Genomic DNA, 23,265 nt, shown 5'->3' on the forward strand with positions numbered 1-23,265 from the left:
GAAGCAGAGGAAAGGATGAAATTTAACAGCAAAAGCAAAAGACTGCAAGAGGCATAACTAGCTGGGAAGGGATTAAGGGAAAGAATCAAATAATAGTTTGAAAATGAAAATTAAAACTAGGTATTTTTAAAATAAAAACCCCAAAGGTTACATCAGACAATTTTAGTTATATATGAAAGCAGAAGCAGCCTAGGAAGATTTGAAAGTATAGGAAGAGAGTAAAAATTAAAGTAGTAAAAAATAAAAAACTCCCAAATAGAATTAATAAATAGAAGTGGAAAAAGCCTTAGAGGAGGAATTAATACACCCTTGTTTTGGCATCAGTGCCTTCAAGGAAGCTCCAGCTGCCTGTCAAAGCCCCACTGGAATCAATGGGTTACTGTAGGAGTGTGGATATCAACCAGTTCTGTGCAGTTTGCAGGCTCTTGGCTAAGATGTGAAGCTATCATCACCTTAACCACTGTGCTTGTATGTTATATCACATTTCCCCATCTGGATTCTGGTTTTTTTGTCTCTTAAACTAGCAGCCTCCTTGGAGCAGGGACTGTCTCTTGTGAATATTCAGCACTTAGCACAACGAAACCTTGATCCTGACTACAACTTAGAAGAGAAATAATGATTTCTAATGATATCAAGTGTAAGGATTTTCAAAGCAAAACAGAATTCATTTGCAAATAATGTTGGACTGGCCCAATATAATTTGGGAGCTATTTTAATAATTTTGCCTCAGTGTTTACTGGTTTTGTGAGTATCTGTGAAGAACATGAAGTTCAAATATTTCAAAAGTTATATTGGTGGTATTCAAAAATATATAGGAAAATTTTTATATAATTACTCACTAAGTATAGATCAACTGATCTCCAACTCTTCAATATTATTTTAGTCAGTCAGTTGCAGGACAGAAAAGATTCTGTGCGAATTAGGTCTTTTCTCACAGAAAGCTGGCAATGAATATGATCAGTGTAAAGCCTCTGTGTTCAGCCCACATCCTACGTGCAACACTCCCAACACTCCTGGCTGCTTATGCTGCTGAGTGAGTATGTTTCAAAAAGTCACAACTGGCTTCAAATCATGTCACTTTTCCCAAGATTGCAAAAAGGGAGCTAGTTTGAGGGTCCTGAAGTTCTGGGGTGACCAAGATAAGATCCATTTAAAGAATTTGGGAACAGGCACTTTTTGAGTTGGGACAAAAGTAGCCACTTTTGAAAACCTTGGCATAAGTTTACAATGAATGTTGTCAGAATATGACATACATCAGGATAATTATATTAATTTAGATACCTCTGTAGAAACTTTTTTTCTTATTGTGTAAGCAATAGCGATATTCACATCCCCTTTTCATCCCACTGGACAATGACATTGTTCTTTGACATAGAACATTATCTACCAGTGTATGCCACAGAACTAAGGTCCTTTTGGAAACCAGTGGAGATACTTCAGTGCCATCAGACATAAAAGAGGGAGCAACCTTGTGACTTAAACATGGAGCAGTGTGCCTACACAAGTCCTGAAATGCATATTAATTTCACATTTATAACTACATCTTTTTCACTTTGAAGTGAACAAGAAGATGTTGACTGAATTAACTGTCTAACAGGTAAGTGTCATCTCAGCACTATCTGCACTGCTTTAATGGTTTTATTTAATCTATAAATTTAAGTGCTGTTATAAGAACTAGCAATACCTAAGAAAAAGGCTGTGGAAAGTCCATTCTGAATGGTTACAGCACTGATATGCTTGGACACAAGCAGAGTAACCTGGCAGTTACTGTGCCTAAGAGGTTCAATTGTAACTTTCTCTACCCGGCAGCCTTGCAGTTTTGCCAGACAGCTGTACTAATACTGCCATCTCCCTTCAGATCTCTACATCTGGAGAAAGGCATAAGATAGATCTGCTTTGATTTAATGCATAAATATCAGTTTTTAAGGTGCTTCACATGGGCACAATATATAGTGTCTCAGCAATGTATAAATTATGAGATCATGCTATTTCTGTCATTCAAGATGTGGTACACAGGTAATCCTAGAAAGCCAAAGACTGACAAAAAACATATGGGTAACTCTTAAAACTGTTAGTTATTAACAAGAGAAACATGGTAAGCCACTGGGGAGACCTGGCTGAATTTACATTTTTGCAGAATTGTTGAAGTTGTGTATCTGGACACACTAGAGCAAAACCTTGCACAGACAGTACATTCACAGAGATTGACTAAAATTTTTAAATGTCCAGGGTTAACATTTAGTCCTAAACTGGTATTAAGTTTCCCAATTATGCATGGCTATGTAGCCAGTACTCATAATTCTCTGCTGAAGTCAGAGCTTCCAGTTGGGCGCTGTCTGTGAATAATCAAGCAATTTTATTTAGAAGCCTAAATTTGGATGTAATAGTCTTAATGTCGTAGGCATCTATGATAGTGTTCGTTTTATTTGCATGTTTCTCTGCTTGAAAAGTTAAGTGTTCTAATTTATAGTGTAATAAAATCTGGATTTAGCATTTAAAAACTTGTCTTATCTGGAGAGCTCCGCTTAAGTAATAGATTTAGAAAAGGTGGCCTCAAAATTCTGGCCAACCTGGGGTCTTCTCACAGAGAGCTGTATTTTTTTCTGGCCATACTCACATATTAAATACTATTTATAGGACACTCTGTACCTCAATTAGTTGAAGATAGTGTCTGATTTGCCTAGTGGTATAATAACAGGGGCAAAATCTTAACGAGCCTACATAGAGCTTTACAGAATGACTTTGCAAGGGATTTCCATGATTAAGGCACAGGAGCTGTGGGCCACACAGGTCAAATCGTATCCCGTCACATATGGAAAGCCAAAGTATCTCTTTTTATGTTTTGCTGGAGTTGGTTCAAGTTCACTGTGGTCCACATATGAAGAGCAGAACTTGATAATAGCTGAGCTGTGACAGGAAACACGATCAGTCCTGTGAGTGCTAATAGGCATGAAGCAATAGGGCAGGCCAATGCATCTGTGTCATCAGCTCTGTGTGAGCAGACTGGCCCTGAGTGAAAATCCCCAGTCACTCACTGCCTGCACAGCCACCAAACCACCAGGATCACTGCTGAAGGATCTTTGCATCTGGGGGATGCTGCCAAATTGAGCTTTTTCTATGTTAAACTGCCATAAATTATTGAGACCAGGTTTGCAGAAAGGAGTCTTGTTGCTTTATTAGATTGAAAGAGAGTATCAGGGAAAACATGGGGGTTTCAGTTCCTCAGTAGGAACTATTGAAGTCTTGTGTGCCAGTGGCCAGTCTGTCTTGATCAATTGCTGTGTTGGATTAATGAAAAGAGAATTTATGTCCTTGTTCTTCCCTTCTCGTACCCTTTAGCCATCATGTGAGCCCTCAGTGTTGCTGTAGCCATTGTAGAGCAGAAAGGGTGGGTCGCTGCTGGGTGGGTGGAGAAGACAGAGACACAAATGGTTTCTGTGGTCATTTGTGTTTCTGGAGTCAAGACTACCAGTCTCTTTTTTCTCTGAGGTTTACATGGGTTCACAGTGATTTGAAAGGGTGCAAAACAGGCACAATGGAGGGTGCAAAGTAGGCATGATGGTGGCTCCAAGTGATGCTGCTCAGTAGCAGACCTGACCTGTGTGCCGCGGAGAGGAGGCAAGGTTTGTCCAAAGGGTGGAGAAGCCCTGTCACCCCAGCAGCCCATCACCTCAGAGGTGTTGCAGCCAGGGTGAGTATCTTTAGGGTCCAGAGGACAATAATGTATTTTTTTTGTGTGAGAGCTGACAGGCCTATTTAATTTCTGAATTCATGATAAGAAAGTAAAATCCTGCATTTCTTCCAAAACAGAGGGCATATATACCCTTTTATATTGGAGACTGATGCAATTTCATAAAATGGATTTCTCCATCTAATTGCCTAACTCTCCACATTATGACACATCTTTTTGCCTATTATGCAAATATTCAGGTAGATTTATATTGGATGCATTATAAAAAGTAGACATAGGTAGTAAAGATTATATTGATGTGCATTAGATAGAAGACAAGAACACATGGAGAAAAAAGATATATGACTGGCTGGAAGCATTGCAAGCTAACACTTTGCTAACTTGCCACATGTGTACATCACATAAGCAGCTGAAAATATTTAATAGTGAAGGCTCACACATCTAGAGTGCATTTGGTTTAGGGGAAAGCATATGCAGCTGTTATAGATTTAAGTACTATTTTCTTTTCCTTTTGGTGATGTTGAAGCAAAAAGAGTACCTATACCTGAAAGGTTATATATTAAAGGCAGGATATAATGAGGCATGACACAGAAGTTAAAATGAGGATGAGAAAACCAATGGATTTTCTTAAAGTGCAGACATGGATCTTAACTACAGATAAGTCTCTCTCTCTCTCTCTTTCTCTGGGACTTTCTTTATCTAAGGACTCATTTTTAGCACTTCCCAAAATGGGTTACCTCATACAAAATTGAATTTACACTATTATGAGGACACACAAATTATATTTTGTGTACCAAAAATGTTGTGTGTGTTGTCTCTGTGCTTGGGTTTTTATTTTTATTTTTTTTTTAATAAGGATGGCAAAAGAATAAATATTGTTATTTATAATGCTTCCAGTGTCCTCAGAGTTTGCTCACTGTAGCCTTTTCATTTCCCATACAATCAGAATCTAATTTATTTATATAAAAGCATCCTCCATAAAAGTAGTGCAAAATGCTTTGCAAAGAGAGATAAAGAAAAGAAGGAATGTTTTACGCAGATTGCCACAGTAACTCTTGAGGAGACAAAAAAGAAAAACAATCTCTGAGGATAGAATACCATGAACACAAGAAAATCAGGAATAAAGAAGAAATAACAGCAGAATTATTCTTGAAACCTAGGTCGAGTTTAAGGGCTGGAGAAAAAGGGAAAAAAGAAGGGAAAAGAATGGTAAGGAAATGAGTTGTGTGACAACAAAAAAAAACGAAAGGGAATTGGAAAGTTTTCAGATGAGATTTAAGAACAAAAATGTTTCCGGGAGAAGGAGATAAGGCAGCAGTGCAAAAAAAGGGAAGAACATCCATACTGTGTAGGAAATCACAAAGGAAAGTAGAGTGGTTTAATTTATAGTAAATCAAACAAGGCTTTGGAAAACGTGGGTACAGCTGTCTGGGTGCTTTTCTTCTCTCTGGACTTTCCTGTAAAATGGAAAACAGAGGGTTAGGTGATGAAACATGAGGGTCTGGATGCAAGAGAATTCTGAGAGAAAATTATTGAAGGGACTGTGAAACAGCTGAATAGAGGTTAAGAAAAGTAGGATATGGCCACAGACCTGTTGATCTTCCTTGGTGAGATGCAAATGCTCAAGTGTTCTTTAAAGTTGATGAGTAAATTATTTCATCGCAAAGCACAAGTAGTAGGAAGTGGCTGTGACCAAGCCAAAGGAGGACAGAAGGGAGGACAAGCAGAACTGGGGTATATGTAAGGTAGATATAGTGACAGAAAAGATACAATTAATAATAAGAAGGCCTGGAGGGAGAACAGGGAGCAATGAATTTTAACGAAGACAAAAACTTCCTTCAAGACAGAAACAAGGAAGCTGGATAGATAACTTTTGTTGTAACTGGAGGAAAAGTAAACCAGAGCACTGAGTCAAATGTAGCCTTGTGTAGCCAGCTTTTACCATCTTTTTTCACTATGCGTATTTCAAAGAGAAAGAAAATCTTCCCATAGAGAAACTTTGTGAGGGAGAGGCTCCACAGGTTGGTCAGTGTTGGCTGAACCCAGAAGGGTGAAGCTGAGGAGTGGTGTACCTGCCACAGGCAGAAGTTTTGTTCCTCCTGTTGGGAGCAATGAATAGTGGTGCAACCTGTACCATATATTTGGCAAGTGAGATCAACCAAATGCAATGGCTTTCTGCTACAAGATCTTAGAATGTACTGAGGTGATGCTGAAACTTTCAAGAAGAGCAGCTCAAGCAGAACAGCTAAAGCAGGGTGAAGGCTGTATGACTGAAGAAATAAACATCACCAAGCATTCAGGGAGCAGTGATCTCTCTTGAGATCGCACCTTAAACTATACTTGTGCAGTACTCATCCAGAATGGATTTTAGCCTGTCACCCAAATGCTACCGATTACCATAAACTCAGATGACATAACTCACAAGCATGTTGGATCTCTCCTGAGGACTTCCCAAACTTACTGCTCTACATTTTGTGACATTTTACACCCATTTTATTTCTCTTGAAATGTTTCTGTCCTCATCTCTTCTATTTTCCATTTCATTTTACCTAAAAGCTCAAGGACAATCACATTTAATGGAGTCCATTAAATGGGAGGATGAGAGAGAGGCAAATGGGGCCGTTATCTCTGTTCTACCACGCCGTCCATACTCTGAATAAGTCTACACAATGACACTTGAATGAAAGCCTAAGTAAATTCTGGTTGATAGCTGCATGGAACAAATGTGGAACAAAGGAGCTATGTTCTACTCTTTATATGTTGGAAGAATGAACTTGTTGCTGCTTGATCAATTCCTTGTCCTTCACTAGTACTTGAGTTCCTCCTTTTACTGAAAGAGCATGCAACGTTGCAGTTCAGGCTTGTGTTATATTTCCTGACCTTTGACACATTTATTTTTTTTCTCAGAGATTTAAAGGAGTTAATATGGGAAGCTGTTTTTGTCTCTCTTTGGATTTTAAATAGTCTATTTATTTCTCATTCAGTGAGCCTCAATTATTTGTTTGTAAAAATCATTTGGTAACAGAATTAATGCATCCTTCATGTAACTATACTGGAAGACAATAACGTTACACAAGAGATTAATTTGCCAAATACATAACTCTTGTAGGCACAAAAGGAATTATTTCTAGATCTGTGTGAAAGGTTTATGACACTTGCCTGATTTAGCATATTGCCATAAATCTGAATGTTAGAGCCCATTTGACTTTCTTCAAAAAGTATTTAATGTGAAACCAGGCCCAGGTGTTGAACCATCAAGTCTAATTTTAAGAAAAAGTGATTTGATTATGCCTGTGCTCAGGATGTATAAAGCTTTGCTTGCTCCTGGGAAGTGCTTCCCTCAAAGTTTGCAGCACAACACAAAGTTGGGTAAATCCACCCAGCTGCATCCCGAGTGCTCAGTGGGTGCCTGTGACATGAAGCTGTCTGACCCTACAGGTTCTTGAGGGCTGAGTGAAGTGGATTTCCTGATGGGGAGATGGAGGCCACGCAAGTCTGTGTGGCCTCTGTCCCTGTTCTGATACTATACTCTGTACCGTAGTGTCTGACAAGACAGCTATGAATGTGTTAAACTATGTCAAACCACATCTATAGCATGTTGTTCCTTCCCTCCTCTTCCCCAGGACAGGGGCATGTATAACGAAATGTCTTGCTTTTGGATGAGTTTTAGTTCTTCTTAACTCCTGCACCCATATGTGCTTAGTATATCATGTACAGTGTAGTGGCTCCCTAAATTCAACTCCTGTCTGTAGCCAGCATGTGCTGTGAATGTGGTATGTTTGGTCTGTGTGCTGAGGTGGTAATGTTGCACTGGAGAGAGTTATTGCACTGGAGAGAGCAATAACCTATGACTCAGGACCTAGGATTCCTAATCCTGGCTATGCTGCCAACCTGCTGCATGGACCCAGGCAAATCACTTGACCCAGATTCCCAAAGATAGATAAGCACCTCAGATCTTCTTTAAATACTGACGTCTAGGACAGATTTATCTGGAGCACTAGATGCAACTCATAGGCAATCCTTTGAGGAGTGTGCAGCTGGTGACTATGTAGCTTTCTCTCCTACTTTTAAAGCTGTATCTATGATTCATCTATGTCCACCATTTCAGCTCCAACCCTAGACAGTGCTTGTTGAAAAAGGCAGCAACATTTCTGCTGTGCATGTGTTAAAACATGGGAGAACATAGAAAAATGGATCTATGGTTGGTGGCCTGGAAGACCTGAAGTGGGAGTTTTAAATTAGGTGCCCCACTGCCATGAGATCCTGGGGTCCAAGGGTATGGCTGGATTCAGAGTACATGTAAGACAGAGAGTTAGGGAAGGTGGAGGCAGAGAAGTGGGGGTTATCTGGGGCATTTGCTGGTTAGGGAATCTGCCTGGCATGGTAAAAATGCAGGCTCGAGTTCCTGATCCAAGTCAGATACGCTAGGAATGATTCAGCCACAAATTCAGTGTCCAAATCAGTAAACTATCAAATACTCTGTGAAATGCCTTTCTCTTCTTCGGGGAATTGCAGGAGAGAAGGAAAATCAAGCATGGTAACCTAGCCACAGACAGGCATTCATGGCTGAGAGTCCAAGGAGGCACCAGGACATGGCGAATATGCCCAAACCCCATCCGTTAGCCTCTGCACTCCAAACTGGTTGTGTGCAACTCCCACCTAGCTCCTTCTTCAATCTCCCCTGCCCTGATGGACAAGGCTGGGCACCTGATTTTCAGCAGGAGCAATAAAAACTGCCAGTCAAGAGGAGAAAGGCAGCACACAGTTAAATGCTGTAATGTCTTCTGTGTCTCTGAAGATATACCTGTGTGTCCTTCTAGCTCCCAGCCTTTTGCTGTCTTATAAAGGAAGGGGACACTCTCCACCACAATATCTGTGTGTATGGAGGTGTCCCCTGACACGACACAGCACAGCCTTGGTCCTTGCTGCTACAACAGCAGGGAACACTTCTAGCATGAGCTGAACCATTTGGATGGGAAGCTCCATGAGAGGCAGGGGATACCAGGGCCCTTTCACTGTAAGAATTTACAGATGAGGCACGAAATAACTGTTCATATCATTCAGCTCTGGCTGTGTTCTGTGTAAGTATGCCAGACGAGTTACTGGCCTCAGTTTCTCATGATATTCAAAGAGGTGAAAGTATTCAGAACCTGCTTGATGGGCGGGAGAAGCCTGGTACCTTGCAAGATGGAGTCCAGGTTAAAAAAAAGGAATGTATTTTACGAGTAGGTCTGGAAGTGAAACAGCTGACTGCCTCTTTCAACACAGCCTTTTATGGTCGTAGGGTGTCTGGGAATCCATGAATCCACACTGACATCTGCACAGTTAGAATCTTGATGCTGCAGGCCCAAAGTATATATTTAGACTGCATCTACAAACCTCGCAGAAAAACATTAAATCAGCAAAATGAAAAAAAAAACCCAAACAAAAAAGAGACATAAAAATGAGCTGGCTACTCTAAAACACAGATACAGTAATTATTTCAGTCTTTTGCTTAGGGGGGTACCAACTGTTTACAATTTACTGTTTGGCAAGCTGGGTGTTCTCATTTCCCTCATGGTTCAGGAGTCAAAAACATATGCTACCTTTAGTAATGAACTCTTCTAAGATTTGAAACTATCCATATTCATGTCACAAGAAATGTTTACACAAGAGCAAAATGCTCCAACATCAAAATAAATCAGTAACATCTCAGAGTTTATATTTCCATATGCTTCTTTGGCATAATAAGCCTGGGGAAGGGCTGCTGTTGTAAAATGGAGTTTAATTAAAAACAAAAGAAAAAAAACTTTATCAGAAGTCATGGCCATCCAAAAATCATACAGACTAATGCATGGCTTCAACATATTCTAAAGATTTATCATCTAACAATAGAAACAGGAAAAAGCAATATAATCATCCTTTACACACCTTGCATATTTTCCAGCTTCTGTGCATAAATTACACATTCATTTTCATAATTATGGTAACATTCTACTTTTCACATGAACTGCTATTACTCCTGGGTACCAGTAAGTTTACATCTACCAAGGCTACACGCTAATTACATTTTCTTTTTATAATGTTATCTATTTATCAAATTTAGTTTCTTAATGGAAATTAATAGACTAGGTCTCTGCAGTAAAAAAAAAAAAAAAATCAGATGTAACATAGCTGTTTGGGAATTTTTTCAGCTTTTATTTTATTCAAGCTTCAAAGGCTTTGAGTGCTTGACTGGTAATTACAGTGTATGAAATGGATTATAAAAGCAATGTCCAGGAGATGGTTGGGAAGGAGTTAATCATCTCCCTTTTGCTAGAGAAAGGGCCACAGCTGTCTGAACTGAGTGCAGGGATTTTCAGGGTAGCCAGCTGTGGGGATTTAATTGATTCACAGCCAGTCTATAAAGGGGGCTACTGCAGGGTAACTCTAAATCCTGCTGTGGTTCGGGAAGGAGGAGGAGGTAATTTGGGGTGGGTATGGTAGCCATGAGAAGACCTAAGTGGGAATGAATAGTTGAGTAAACACTTAATGTTCTTGTTTTCTTCTGAATGTCAAGTGAGGAAAGGAAGGGTTTTTTTTTTAATATTTATTTGAGGAAAATGGGTGCTCTTTCTGGTTTTTTTATCCTTTATTTTATTAACTTTTAATGGAGCCTTATGATACTCTTGCCTGAATCTCACGCTAGGACAGCAAGAAAGCCTGGATTGAAGGGAGATCAGTGAATGGAAATGTGCATCAGTCAAGTGCAGCATAGGAAGATGAGTGGATGGGTGTGGGCAGGAGTGGGGAATAAGGCATTGTGTAAGATGCCAAGGAGTTTTCCTTGGCCTATATATATACAGGAGGGTGAGTTTACAATCTTAAGGAGTCTTGGCTTTCAGATCTACAGTGTGCCTCCTTTTAGTTTGCTTTTCAGTTGAATGCAATAGAACAATTGGGTTTTTTTCCCTGGACACTTGAATGCTCTCAACAACAGGGTTTATCAGTGCCTGGCTTACCTTCAGCATGGGTTTTCCTTCTCTGTCTCTGAATCAGAGTATTGTCAGAAATCTACAACTTGTTCTACAGGGACAGCAATGGTCTTGTAATACCTTCTTTTAGAATTAGCTTTGACTGCATTGATTTGAGCATCAACATGTTTTTTTCTCCCTAACCTTTGGTGGTTTTTTTACATCTGCTTCAAGATTTCCCAGTCTTAAGTACGATAATTTACCTGAGGAACAAGACTGAAACAAGATTTGGCCAGGGTAAGAAGTTCTACACAAATGTAAGGTACTAACACCAAGCAGCACCTTGTTTTGAATATCACAATAAGCTGTTACTTATTCTGTTTCTACTGTGCTTTAGAAATGGTCTGCATATTTCAGCCATTCTTTACATCCACTTGTGTCTCCTCTGGCAGTAACCCTGCTGTAGTTGAAATGTGAATCGACTCTTGAATGTGCTCCAGAGAGAGGCTATCACAGGCTTCATTCAGCAGTGTCCATCTAAATAGCATGTTGTCTGAGGAAGGATTGCTCATAGTTAAAACAATGCTATTCTTGTCTAGCACCTCATTGTAGCAGTTATAGACTCCTCATATAAGTAATAAGGGTTTCCAGGATGCTTTGCACAAATCTAGGAAAGAGACATAACCTTCACCTGTGTGTTCTGCAAGACATTTTGAGGTTTCTGCAATGTGTCATATTTGAACAGTTTACAGTTAGCACCTCCTTTAGCACTACAGTTGTGCTCCCCAAACTTCCTGGACTGAGAGCCTGGATATGTTCAACTTCTCACAGCACCATGCACACTCCAGGAGTTTTCTAAATATTGGTTGTTTGTTGAGAAGAAATATAAAAGCTGTGTATGTGTATATATATATGTATAAAATTACTGGTGTTTTGAAACCTTTAACAAAGGATTTTTGTAGGAAGCTCTGCTTCTGCAGTGATGTGTTGACTCAGGATATTTTCATGGTTGAAAGCTTCTCAGTTCATTTTCCCCCTAAGATTTGAAAAACTCGCTTATCTTTTGCCCTCATTAAGGTCAGCTATTGCCTATGAAATACCCTATGTATTCAGAATGCTCAGTGAAGTGTTAATCATTGACACAAGAGATGTTCCAAGTGTTGTGAGTGCTGTATGCTAGCCAAAGTCTCATCATCCCATGAAATCTGTTCCAGATTCTCTGGCTATAATTTATTGCTGGATTATTCTTTATTAATCCCTGACAGGGTGCCCTGCTGATGTATGTGACAAGAAAGGAGATGGTACTTGCTCACTTAAGTGGTGAACAGAACATTGAGAAGTGACAAAGTTGTTGATAGCAACTTACGTTTATTTATTGGCCAATATTTTAAGAAGGATCACTGGCAGCACCTTCTCACACTTCAGTCTCCTGGGGGATGTTTGAGGATACCGAGTAAGCAAAGACTCGGACTCCCTCACAGCCCTTCCCCTCAGAGTCAAGGGATTGTTCCCCCAGATCCAGTCTGTTTCTGAATGATCCCAGGCATAATCCATTATAAAACTGAGAGCACCAGTCAGCTTTAAACTGTGTAAAACCAAAATTGGATCTAACATACAGGAATGGTTCATATAAGCAGTTTTGTACATATGAGATTATCTCTAAACGAATTTATATTCTGAATTTGCCTCTTGCTATTAAAATCTAAGTCACCCTTGGATCATAGCACAGCCCAATAAAACATCACCCTCTTTCCTCTTGTGGTTATGCTTTTTCAAGAGATGATGTTGCTCTGAAATGTGAAGTGTGTCCTGAGTATTTTGTTATAAAATTCAGATATAGTTTCATAAGAGCAACAGCAGTAGTTCAGTTGGAAGCCTTGTCTAGCATTATTCCTTTTCCAACAGTGGCCAAAATTGGATGTCAAGGAAAGATTAGACAGTATGCACAAATGTTTAAAATCTATCCACTGAGTAATCTCCTGGCTTTTAACTATTCTGGCCCAGGGTCTTTAAGACCACTATGGCTTGTCTGTTTACTAACACTCTCCAGATCTCTTTTCCAAGTACTTATTAAGCCTGTCCTTAAACGCAGTGAAGTTTTGTTTCTGCCACATCTCTTGGCAAGGCTTTAGGTAATTCTGCTGCATATGAATGAAGAACTGCTTGTTTGTTTTGAACTTGGATCAACTAGCTTCCTTTGGTGGCTCCTATTTCCTGTATTGAAAGAGGCAATGAGCAATCCATCTCTGCATCTTTTGGTCCCTTATGGTGTTGTGGACCTCTACCATTTTCCCCCTAATCTGTCTTTTTCAGGATGAAAAGTCTGAGTCATTCTTTGTATGGAAACCATTTCTCTTCATTGCCCTCCTCTGAATATTTTCCTGTTCTAAGGCATTTTTCCAGGTGGAGGGTTTATAAGTAAATACTGTTAGGAGAAGCATGAGTTTACACAGTGAAAAATAGATGTATTTTATTTTTTTTGTCTTCCATTCTTAATTATTTCCAACATTTGAATGATCTTTTTAACTGTTACAAAGCACTTACCTGATATTTTCATGGCATTATCATAACCCCAAGACAAACTCTCTCAGTGATAATGACTAGTTCAGAGCCTGATATTTGTACATGTACATTTTTTTTTTCAACACAATGATTTTATCTTAAACTGCATTACTTTGCTTTAATCTATATATTAGTAATACAGTACTCCCAATTATTGGTTACTTTTTCTGGAAATATTATCTTGATGTTCATTATTTGCCTTTCATTTTCAGCGTATTTTACAAGTTCAATAGTTCCATAATTGTTTCAAACTCTATATCAACCCCAGTTCCATGAACAGAAAAAACTCCGCAAACTATCTTTATGCAGTGTCCATTTAATCTTTTTTCCCTAAACTTTGAAGAAAATTTTTAAAATAGAAATAATTCAGTGGAAAAGAGTAGTTGATGTTTAAGAGCTGGAACAGATATTCCATGTAAAAGTGGCAGCAGTTATGAAAAATTATGGTAGAGAAGTTTATGAAGAAGTGTTAGGAAGAGCAATGTGAGAAGAGCACAGCCAGCAGGAGGTTTACTATGAGGAAAGGGGGGCTGACACAGGAAGGACTGGTAGAGTGCAGTGCCTTGAAGCAAAGATGAAATACTAGACTGTGATACAAAAGGTGAAGGGGAAGCCATTGAAGGAACTTGAAGGGGAATTTGTGTGCTAAGAAGTGGGGAAAGATGATGTAATACCTCTTGGTTTGATCAGGAAGGGAGAGATTCAGGATAATTTTGCAGGTATTTTCCAAGTCTTCCAAAGCACAGACAAGAGTATAAAAATGCAGCATGCTGAAGTAGAGCCTCAGTGTGTGGGGTCCTCAAACAATTTTGTAATGATATTAATGCTGAAATGTTTGACACTCAGGATCAGCTGTAGAAATCTGAGAAGACCTGCAAAATATCATCGTCTCTAAAAGACAGATTTTTAGAAAGTCTGTCCACTGAGCTGGACACTACTGGAGAAGGCAGAAAACATCTTACTGTTATTGAGGGAGCTACAGCAAGTTGTCATCCATCTTTATCCTGAGAGTAGACTAGAACTGGTCCTTATCCTCATCACTCAGTAAGAGCCCTATAGAAAATGCTCTCTCTTCCTGTCTTTGCTTTCTTCAGGAGAGAGTTTCCTGACTTCGCAAATTTCCTTTGTGATACTTGGCTCAAATCTTGTGTATGTGGAGCTTGTCTTAGCATTCATTTTCATTTGATGATTTCAATTTATGCTTTTAGTTAGAAAAGTTAAAGGGTATCTGAAATTATCAGTTAGCCTATGTTGATGTAGACCTGTAAGCATGTCATTTTATCATATCCACATCCTGGCGCTTCTATTAGAGGAAGTGGGAATGATGACACTACCTGAAAAATGCTTTGATGAAAAATCCATGAAAGTCACTATTTTATTATTATGACATATTTTTCCAGTTGATGATATCCATGAGCATTCCAGGATGTTCCGCTTCACGTATTGAAAAGGGGCAGGGATTTGAGGTATAAAGAAAGAGGAAGCAATTTATTTCGAAGTCTGGTCGTTCCTCCTTAATGATATACAAAGAACTGGACCTTTTGACAAAGCATAACTGGAGAAAAAACATATTTTCACCAGATGCATCAGATATAAGCCAAGGTATTGTTGAGATAGAAGTGAATAGAGAATTTGGGACTATAAATGTGTATTCAACACTCTTGTTCTTTGAGGATTTTTCTCCCTGCAAGGAGATTGAAGTATCTATAAGGCCAGCTAAGTATTTTTAAAGGGTTTCAAACTACTAAAACTGTATCTGAATTATCAGATTTTATACTACTGGGTACTGTAATCATATGCTGGGTGGTTGAGGAGCAAATATAGATGAATTTAATGTCCTCCATTCACATTTTGATAAAATTTTGGAGGAAGAAATGTTTGGGAAGGCTTTTTTTTTTTTGAAAAGTATAAAAGCTTTTTTTTTTCAATATTGTTAGTACTCTCACTAAATAGATTAATTCTATTAGCTATGCTGTACTCTGAAAATCAGAACACCTTATGCTGATTTCTCTTGTAATATTACTTCTAGAAACAGCACCAAAAAAAAGTACCTGGAGCTTTAAATTTAAAATAAAACATCAGCAGATAAAGTGCATAAATAATTGTGAATGTGGTAAAAAAGGAGTCAAGCTGAGGAAAGGGAATTTTATAAAATATTGAAAGCCTGCAACTCATGCATGCTGCATAAGCACGGTGTACATGCTCATGTTCCTCTACTGACTGGGCAGCACAGACCAAAGTGTTTATATCTTTAGCTGCCTTTAGAAAGCATATATGGCATTAGGTCTTAACCTTAACACAGTTATTTTAATGAGGATGTTTTTGTTTAATTTAACAGTAAATCGTGTTAGCAGAGTTTTGACTGCTATGTCAGAGAGCTTAAAAAATGAGCTGAAGTTTTCAAAAGCTAAGAATTTGTTTAGCCTGTGATGTTTAGTCAACATGATCCACTCAAGTGTGGAGCTGTCAGAAAGAACACTAGTGGATGGTGCTTAATCTGCTCAGTTTTGAAGGGAAGTTGGACTCTTAGTATGAAATTAAATTTTTGATCTATCTCAGTTACAGTTAAATTGCCAATTTATGGATTTGTTAAGGGCATTAAGGGAGTCACAATGGCTATAAAGCACTGTGTGCTGTGTCCTGGTACATTTTATAGTCAGACAGACATGGAGTGTTTACTTTTGCTGTATGGGAAACTATTTTTTTCAGTTTCTGGTGTCTCATACAGAGCTGGGTAAATACTTCAAAAACCACATTGGCAAACGTTGGTTCAGATGAATCCTTCACATCCATGTCAGCAATCATGAGGTTTTCTGTTTGCTTTCTTTTCTACACATCCAGGTTCTGTGTAGTCCGGTGAAAATCCAGGGTGACTTCTTAGTTTTTCGTTGGGTGTTATTGTAGATACGAAGTCACCCTCTACCTTCTTGTCTCTGTCAATGTGCTTCAGAACATATGTAAAAGATCATCCCCTCTCCTGCCTCCCCAGACAGTTAAAAAAACCCCACATCTTCCTGGGGAAGCCTGATGAGCTTTATGGTCAAGATGATGACCACATTTTGAGCTGAGTATCTGGCAATGTTATTTTCTCTCAGCACACATCTCCACACACTTCCAATAAGATTTTTTTGCCTCATAGGTAATAAATATACAAGTCTGTGCACCAGGCTATGAACTAAGACCATGCACAGGGTATTGATGGTATTGTTGCTCTTTAGATTATGGCTTGTGGATATGTGTATTATGTTGCAAAATTCAGATTTAAATCAAAGTGTTTCCATAACATGTTATTTCACACAATGCTCCTGGAGAAACTGACACAAAGCCATAGTGGTATCTTAAGGGAAAACAAGAAAAATAGTCTCTGTTGTTTTGTAATAATTGTCTAAAAAGTCTTACATTTAAGAATAAGTAAGTCAAGAAGTGTAAGGAGCCCAGATTTCTTTTGCAAAACCTACTTTGAACCTTTTGAAAACAGCCAGCTCTGAACTCTGAAGTTAAGTGACAGCAAAGCTTCACATAGCAGGTACAAGTGATGTTTTGCATTGGATCTTAATGAAGACTGCGTTTGGAAACTTGTTACTACTGCCTTCAGGCAAACAGGAGCTCCATTGGTGAAAGCCACTTATGGAGCATACAAAGACCTCTTACCTACAGAAAACATGCTACCAAGGCCCATAATATTGGTTACCCATTCAACCCACTATCACTCAGAGACAAAATTATACACGGACTGATTCAATGGTGGCAGAGCAGGCATGAACAGACTCAAATTTGCAAATACAAAATTAAACCCAAGCATCCAAATGTTTGAAAATTGTTGCATTTAGGAAATCTGACATAAAAGGATTTTGTCTTTAGGTGTTGGAAATTGGACTCAAAGTAGTATATTTTTTCATTTTGATTCATGAAGATTATTTTAATTTTTTAAAATGGAACTTGGAAGTGGCAGAAAAAGTCCCCTTTCCTGGCCTGTAACTTTATTTTTCTTCTCTTTTTATGTTACATGACATCTTCTAGGAAAGAAATTACATGTGATCTTAATCTCCAGGCATGCTTTTTCCAGAGAGGAACCGATAGAACATTAGCAGTAATTAACATACTTTCTATCTTCTCATTTTGTTAATGATATCTTTTTGAAGGCTGTGCAGCAATTACTGCCCACAGAGGTATGTACTCTAAATAAATTAATGACCAATGACCAATAACGATTATAGATGTAATAACCCATTGTGAAATATACACTAAAATACGTAATAGGAATAGTGCTGGAAGCTAAAATAAAATGCTGAAACTGTACTGTTTTCTGTATAGAAACAACAGAAGTAATTTATAATCATATGCTGATTTTAGAAATTTTTCCTTTTTTATTTCCAAAACATTTCTTCAACAAGCTGATTCACTAATGAGTAACAAACCTAACCTACAAAAGCCAAGTTTATTTTTGATGAAACCTACTTTAGAAGTATTAGTTTATTGTTAAATGTTTTTTTTTACAGATGAAGTTTCAAACCATGTAAGCATGAGTGTTTGAGAATCTCAAAACTAAACTACTTCTTGGGCCATTTCACTTTGTAATTCAAAATACTGCAGATGAAAAAAACCTTGCCTATAGCACTACAATTTTGTATTAATATTTGCATGCAGAATCAAAAGTTTTAATGGTGATGAGTCTCCAATAGACTAATACGATCTTACCATTCAAACTAAGCACAGAAAGGACGTGGAAAGTTTTTAAAAAAATATTTAATAAGGACAGGCCTTACAGTTTAAGAAAGTAATTTATTTTAAAAAATAGACTGTTTTTAAAAAAAAAAATTTGAAAACCTAAACAGATTGAGAGAATGATTTTTTTTCAAATATATGTCTTGTTGAAACCAAATAATTAAGTTTGTCCCCAATAGGAGATAGATGTCTTAAATATCTGACCCTTAGGCCTTACACAGCACACTTTCACTTTAGCAAACACAAGCTAGTTTGGGTTAACATCTATACTGTCCTTAACCCTCTCTAGATTTCTTGGTGTTAGAAAATACAGCTGCTGAAAATAAGCTCACCTGGAGGAGTTCCAGGTACTTCTGCTGTATTTCTTTGCACTGTACAGCAACAGCCAGTGTAAAAGTAGCCCTTTCCTTAAACCTTCAGTGTTCTCATCTTTGAAACCATAGCTTTTGAAGATGTGTAAAAGAAGAGATAACTACCACTCTCATTTTGACCTGAGACCTTAATCGTTGCTTAAATATACTGAAGTGGATGGATTTAGCTCTACTTTGGCTCTTGTTAGGATACACTATCTCACAATGGGTTAGAGCCTGTTTTTTCTTTCCAAATTAACACCAGTGTAAATAGAAAACATGCACTGCAAGTGAGCAATATGGACGGGGGGAGAATCTATAAAATCCAAATGTGAGTATAAGCAGCCACAAGTCCATTATCTGAAGTGGTTATGTCATCTTACACCAGCAGAAAACTCGGCCCTCTATATTTGATTCCTAAATCTCACCTTACATCAGATGTTCAAAGGTTCAGATGAATAAGATATGTCTCTGTAAAGTGTGTTTTAAATTAAAAGCTAGTGAAAAACATGTCTCTCGATTTCTGGATAACAGTCTTGGAAAATGTGTTTCAACTGGCAGCTGCCCTCTTCCTCTTTTACTCCACCCTCACCAAGAAAACAGTATCCAGCAATGTCGGAGCTGATATTCTCGACAAAAACAATAAACTCTCTTTGGTTCATCTTCCCTGTTTTGCTCTGGGTGCTGAGAGATGGCTTTGAAAGGGCAGCATGTATAAGTCAGAAATTTTTCTTGAGGGTATGGGGAGGATGTTCCCTTGTTTGAAGGAAACCAAGACTTCCAACTGATTTTAATTTTATTTTTAATGTTCATGGGAACCAGTCTTACATGCCTGGCTGAATTCAGAGGTTAGGTTTTTGGCAGGTTTTTATTTGAGCCCAGCTTGGCTGTTTTTCAAAATGTCCAGATTGCTCACATTAAATCTGAATAAGCACTACCCACTAGTTTAATCAGAGTCATCTGGTACACCTCTAATTAGTGTTAGTTAAAGTTGAAATTCATAATAACAGAAAATGCTGCTTTTTTGGGGGATGTATTTAGTAAACTCCTGACAGTAAACTTGTAGGAGGGAAAATACCTTGTGCAATATTTTTCAAAAATTGGAATACATGAGTTATGATGACAATAACAAAATGGTAACAAAATAAGGCTAAGTTCCTGAAAAATGAAAACAAGTCTTCATCCATATAGGCATGCATGTGCATGTACTGTGTGTGTAGATATAAATGTGTTTAGGAACTTTAATTGTTGATTCTGATAATCTAATAATTGTGTATGAATCAGTAAAACATGTACACATCTGGGAGTATTTCAGCAATTATTAAGTAAGCATGTGAGGTTTTAGCTTCAGATATAAATTGCTTCCTAGTCTTAGCCCATTGCAATAAATTATATGTAAATAAAGTGTCATAAGAGTATCTTTGTTTGAAATCAGTGTAAGTTTTGACTGAGTCAAAACCAGCCTGTTAGCATGTTACTGCAGATTATAAAAAAGGAAAATTACTATGCTTGTGCAAATATTGGTTCTAAAGGATCAAGCCCTCCCTACAAATCTATTCTTTTTGTATTACAATCCATACTGAGGGGGTGCTTGTTCACGTTGAATTCTTCCCTGAATCCTTGCCTCTGAAGATGTTTAAACTTTTATTATCTTGAGACAGACTATTCAAAAGAGCAAGCCTTGCAGTTTGATCTTTTTATTAAAATATTCCCCAAATTAGTTCTTGATTTATTATTTTGATTTTTCAGTTGTCACTTCTAAATCTTAGAGAACTGGTGAACCATACTCATATTTTACAGATGAGCTATTGTTTTTACATGTATAATGTGACAATAGCACAAAAAAGTATCCAAGTGTTTAATCAGATTTATGTCTTATCTCAAATGTTCTTGTTTCTCAATCATGCTTCAATTGATACTCTGGACATAGAAACATAATTTGAATTATTGTTAGTATTTTTTTTTCTGGACATGTCTCAGCTTCACTATTCAAGGATTGAATGGATTGTGATTACAGAGGTTTTTTTTTTTTCAAGGGCATCTGTTCTTAGCCACAGCTGAGGATGGGGCCCACTGAGCTGACTGGGAGGATCCACCTAGAATTTGTTGAATTAAGTCCTTGCACCTGGATATAATTGTCATGCTGCTGTGCTGGGGTTTTCTTAAGCTACTGGTAAAATAAATTAGCTCAATTTAAACTGGCATCCAGTAGGGAAGCAACAACTCACCTCATATAATGTTTTTCAAATAATTATTTTTCTATTGCGATTTTGCTTCATGAATATTTTCCTAAAGACAGGATAAATTGGTGGAATTTTTTTAAAGACAAGAAGTAACAAAAAGCATTCTATTCTGTATGCTGTGTTACAACTAGTATTAGAGTAGTATGTGATTATTGATTATATGTGACTGTATCTTGGAGATATATCTACATATATATTAAAAAGAGGGTAGCAGCAGATAAAACAGAGTAAAAAAAGCAGTAGAGGAGCAAAATCCTCCACCCTCCCCAAACCCCCAAACCAGTTTCAATACATATACTTCATGTACCTCTTGCCAGATTTAGCACTGTAATAGTGTGACCACCTTTACATTTGGGAAAGATTCATACAAGTTTGGTTTTTTGTTGAACAGTAGACAAAGGTAGTCATTTATGTCTGACATGGGAATCTGTATAAAGACCATGGGATCTCATTTCCTTGTGTATTTTAGAGCTGTTTGAACTTGGCAACAAAATTCACAAGCTTCCTGGAAGGTCCACAAAGGTTCATTGCCTCAGTTGGACTTGCAGTGGTAGGACTTTGCACGAATCCCTGGAATGTGTGCATCTGTGTTAGCTTCGGCTTTTCATAATATTCTCCAAATGGAGACTCTGGGGGGAAAACAATGAAAAATCATCTCTTGGGCTGAACGCTTCAGGAAAACTTCTGAAATGGAAGAATTAGTACTTTCTACCAGCGCTCTAAATATTACTGTTATATTTTTTTAGTAGGTGACATGCTAACTTGGAGAAGAGAGGGGTGTGTTCACTAAGCATGGAAGGGTGTCTAGAATTACCCCAGTGTAGCCACTTCAGCTGCTGACCAAAGATGTTGTTCTTGTGACCTGGTCATCTCACTGTGGATACCAATTTAATTTTCTTTCTAAGACACTGCTCAGCTGGCTAAAAAATGACATAGACTGCAGCTACTTTTTGTTTATTGTATTTTAAAGAAAATCCAAGAATATAAAATATTTTGTGACATCAAACATTTATTTTAATAAATAGAATCCTGATCACTTTCTTAGAGATTGTGGCAGAAATATAGGTGTAAGTATTATCATAAACCATCGTCTAAGCCATTTTCTCTTTTAATATTGGGTAGACTCAAATGCAACAGGAATAAAAATTAGAAAAGCAGTGCTTTTTTGAAGGATGGCAAAATATCCAGAGATCAAAAGTTAAATGTAGAAGCTGCTGTCAGTCCTTCAGCTGTGCAGTGAATTTCAAATTTTGGAGAGTGTGTGTAGAGCAGCAAGAATGGATGTTTCTGTGGCTCTTGATGACAGTTTAACTTGTATGAGCGTTAGCTCAAGGTGAACCTCTGTGTGTCACAAATTCTGTTACCTGCATACATGGCCCTGAGGCTAGTGGGAAAGTGCTAAATGCCTGTGTGAAGGCAGCTTTCAAACAGCTGCTGGTTCATAACTGGGGGCCATTTAAATGTTTAGGGTGGATAGTCTTTTTAAAAACTATCTGTTATAAAGTAAATTTTGGTTTTTTTTTTTAACTGCTGTGCCTGATTCCCTCTTGCAGTGCAGCTGGTTTTTCTCCACTCCAGCAGTGTAACAGGCATTCCCTCATGGCATGGATTTGTCATTGATGCTCCAGCCGGAGGCTTCGCATGGACCTGGGGTGCAGAAAATTCATAGAGCAAAAGGGGTCAGCACATAAAATAACTTTGACTCAATTATCATTATGTGCCTTCTGTGCAAGAGGAGGCCATGGGAGAGAATTACTACACCCTAACTCATTGTACTGATGCACACGCAGAACAAAGTTTTTCTTTCAGCTGCAGAAGCCCTGAATCAATGCATACGAGAATAGGCAAGTTGCTTTCATACAATATTCCTTTTTATAAGTTCATTTTTCTTGAGCTTCAGGGGAAAGAAAATCTTCAGTTTTCCCTCAAAGTTGTATAACAACTGTGGCTGGTGTAAAGGTTGCCTTGCCTCCTCTCTGCACTTCCTCTCTTATCTGGGATTCCAGGGAGGAGAAAGTAGGAAAAACCAGTAGCAAACTGAGCTTAAGCTTTTTCCTTTTTTTTTTTTTTTTCTTCCCATATGTGATGATAATCCTGGGCCTGCAGTTAGTGAGAATCTTCCAGTGGGAAATTAAGTTAAACTGAAAAGCATAACAAAAACCCAAATAATCTCAACTGCGAGAATTCCTCTAGTGTTTTATTCCTTAATGCTTATTAATAGCGACAATACTAAACCCAAAAGGAAGCTAGCAATATCCTGTTCATTTTCTTTTTTGTTACAGTGTGGATTTTTGTTTAGTAAACTCCATGTCAGATCTTCTAATTTAATTATTGAACTCACAATGTGAATAAATGTACAGACATGACTAATAGCATTCTCTTATAATTTCATTACAGGGTAATAGATGTGGTTTCTATCACTGATTTTTTTTTTCTTCTGTTACAGAGTGTTTATAATATAAATGAACTCTCACATCCTGCCTTCTTTTTCTCCTTGCCCTCTTTTCATTTCTTTTTAGATTTGATTCACAGAGAAATGCGAGCGATGCGTGCCACTGATTTGGGTCATCTGCAGGCAATTCAAAAGGAAAAGGTGATTTTTTTCATTGCCTGCCAAGTAAGTGGGAGAGGTGTAGGAAAAAGTGGATTTATGCATAAATCGCAAAACTCCAGATGAAAGAACGGGCCTCTTTTATCATCGTAGAAAGAATCCATCTGCAATAATTACCAGTCAGACTATCCACACACTGTTACTTCATGAC

The 23,265-nt window shown here is 38.0% G+C and overlaps 1 long non-coding RNA gene across 1 annotated transcript in view; it reads left to right on the forward strand.

Annotated features, from left to right (window-relative positions):
- Positions 1-23,265, forward strand: part of LOC127387942 (uncharacterized) — a 50,229-nt gene that overhangs the window by 23,888 nt on the left and 3,076 nt on the right. The window contains exon 2 of the long non-coding RNA XR_007890239.1: positions 23,023-23,096. This is a non-coding gene — a long non-coding RNA (uncharacterized LOC127387942). The remainder of the gene's footprint in view (positions 1-23,022; positions 23,097-23,265) is intronic.

This window comes from Apus apus, chromosome 8 (assembly GCF_020740795.1).
Source record: "Apus apus isolate bApuApu2 chromosome 8, bApuApu2.pri.cur, whole genome shotgun sequence".
In the NCBI taxonomy this organism is placed as follows: Eukaryota; Metazoa; Chordata; class Aves; order Apodiformes; family Apodidae; genus Apus; species Apus apus.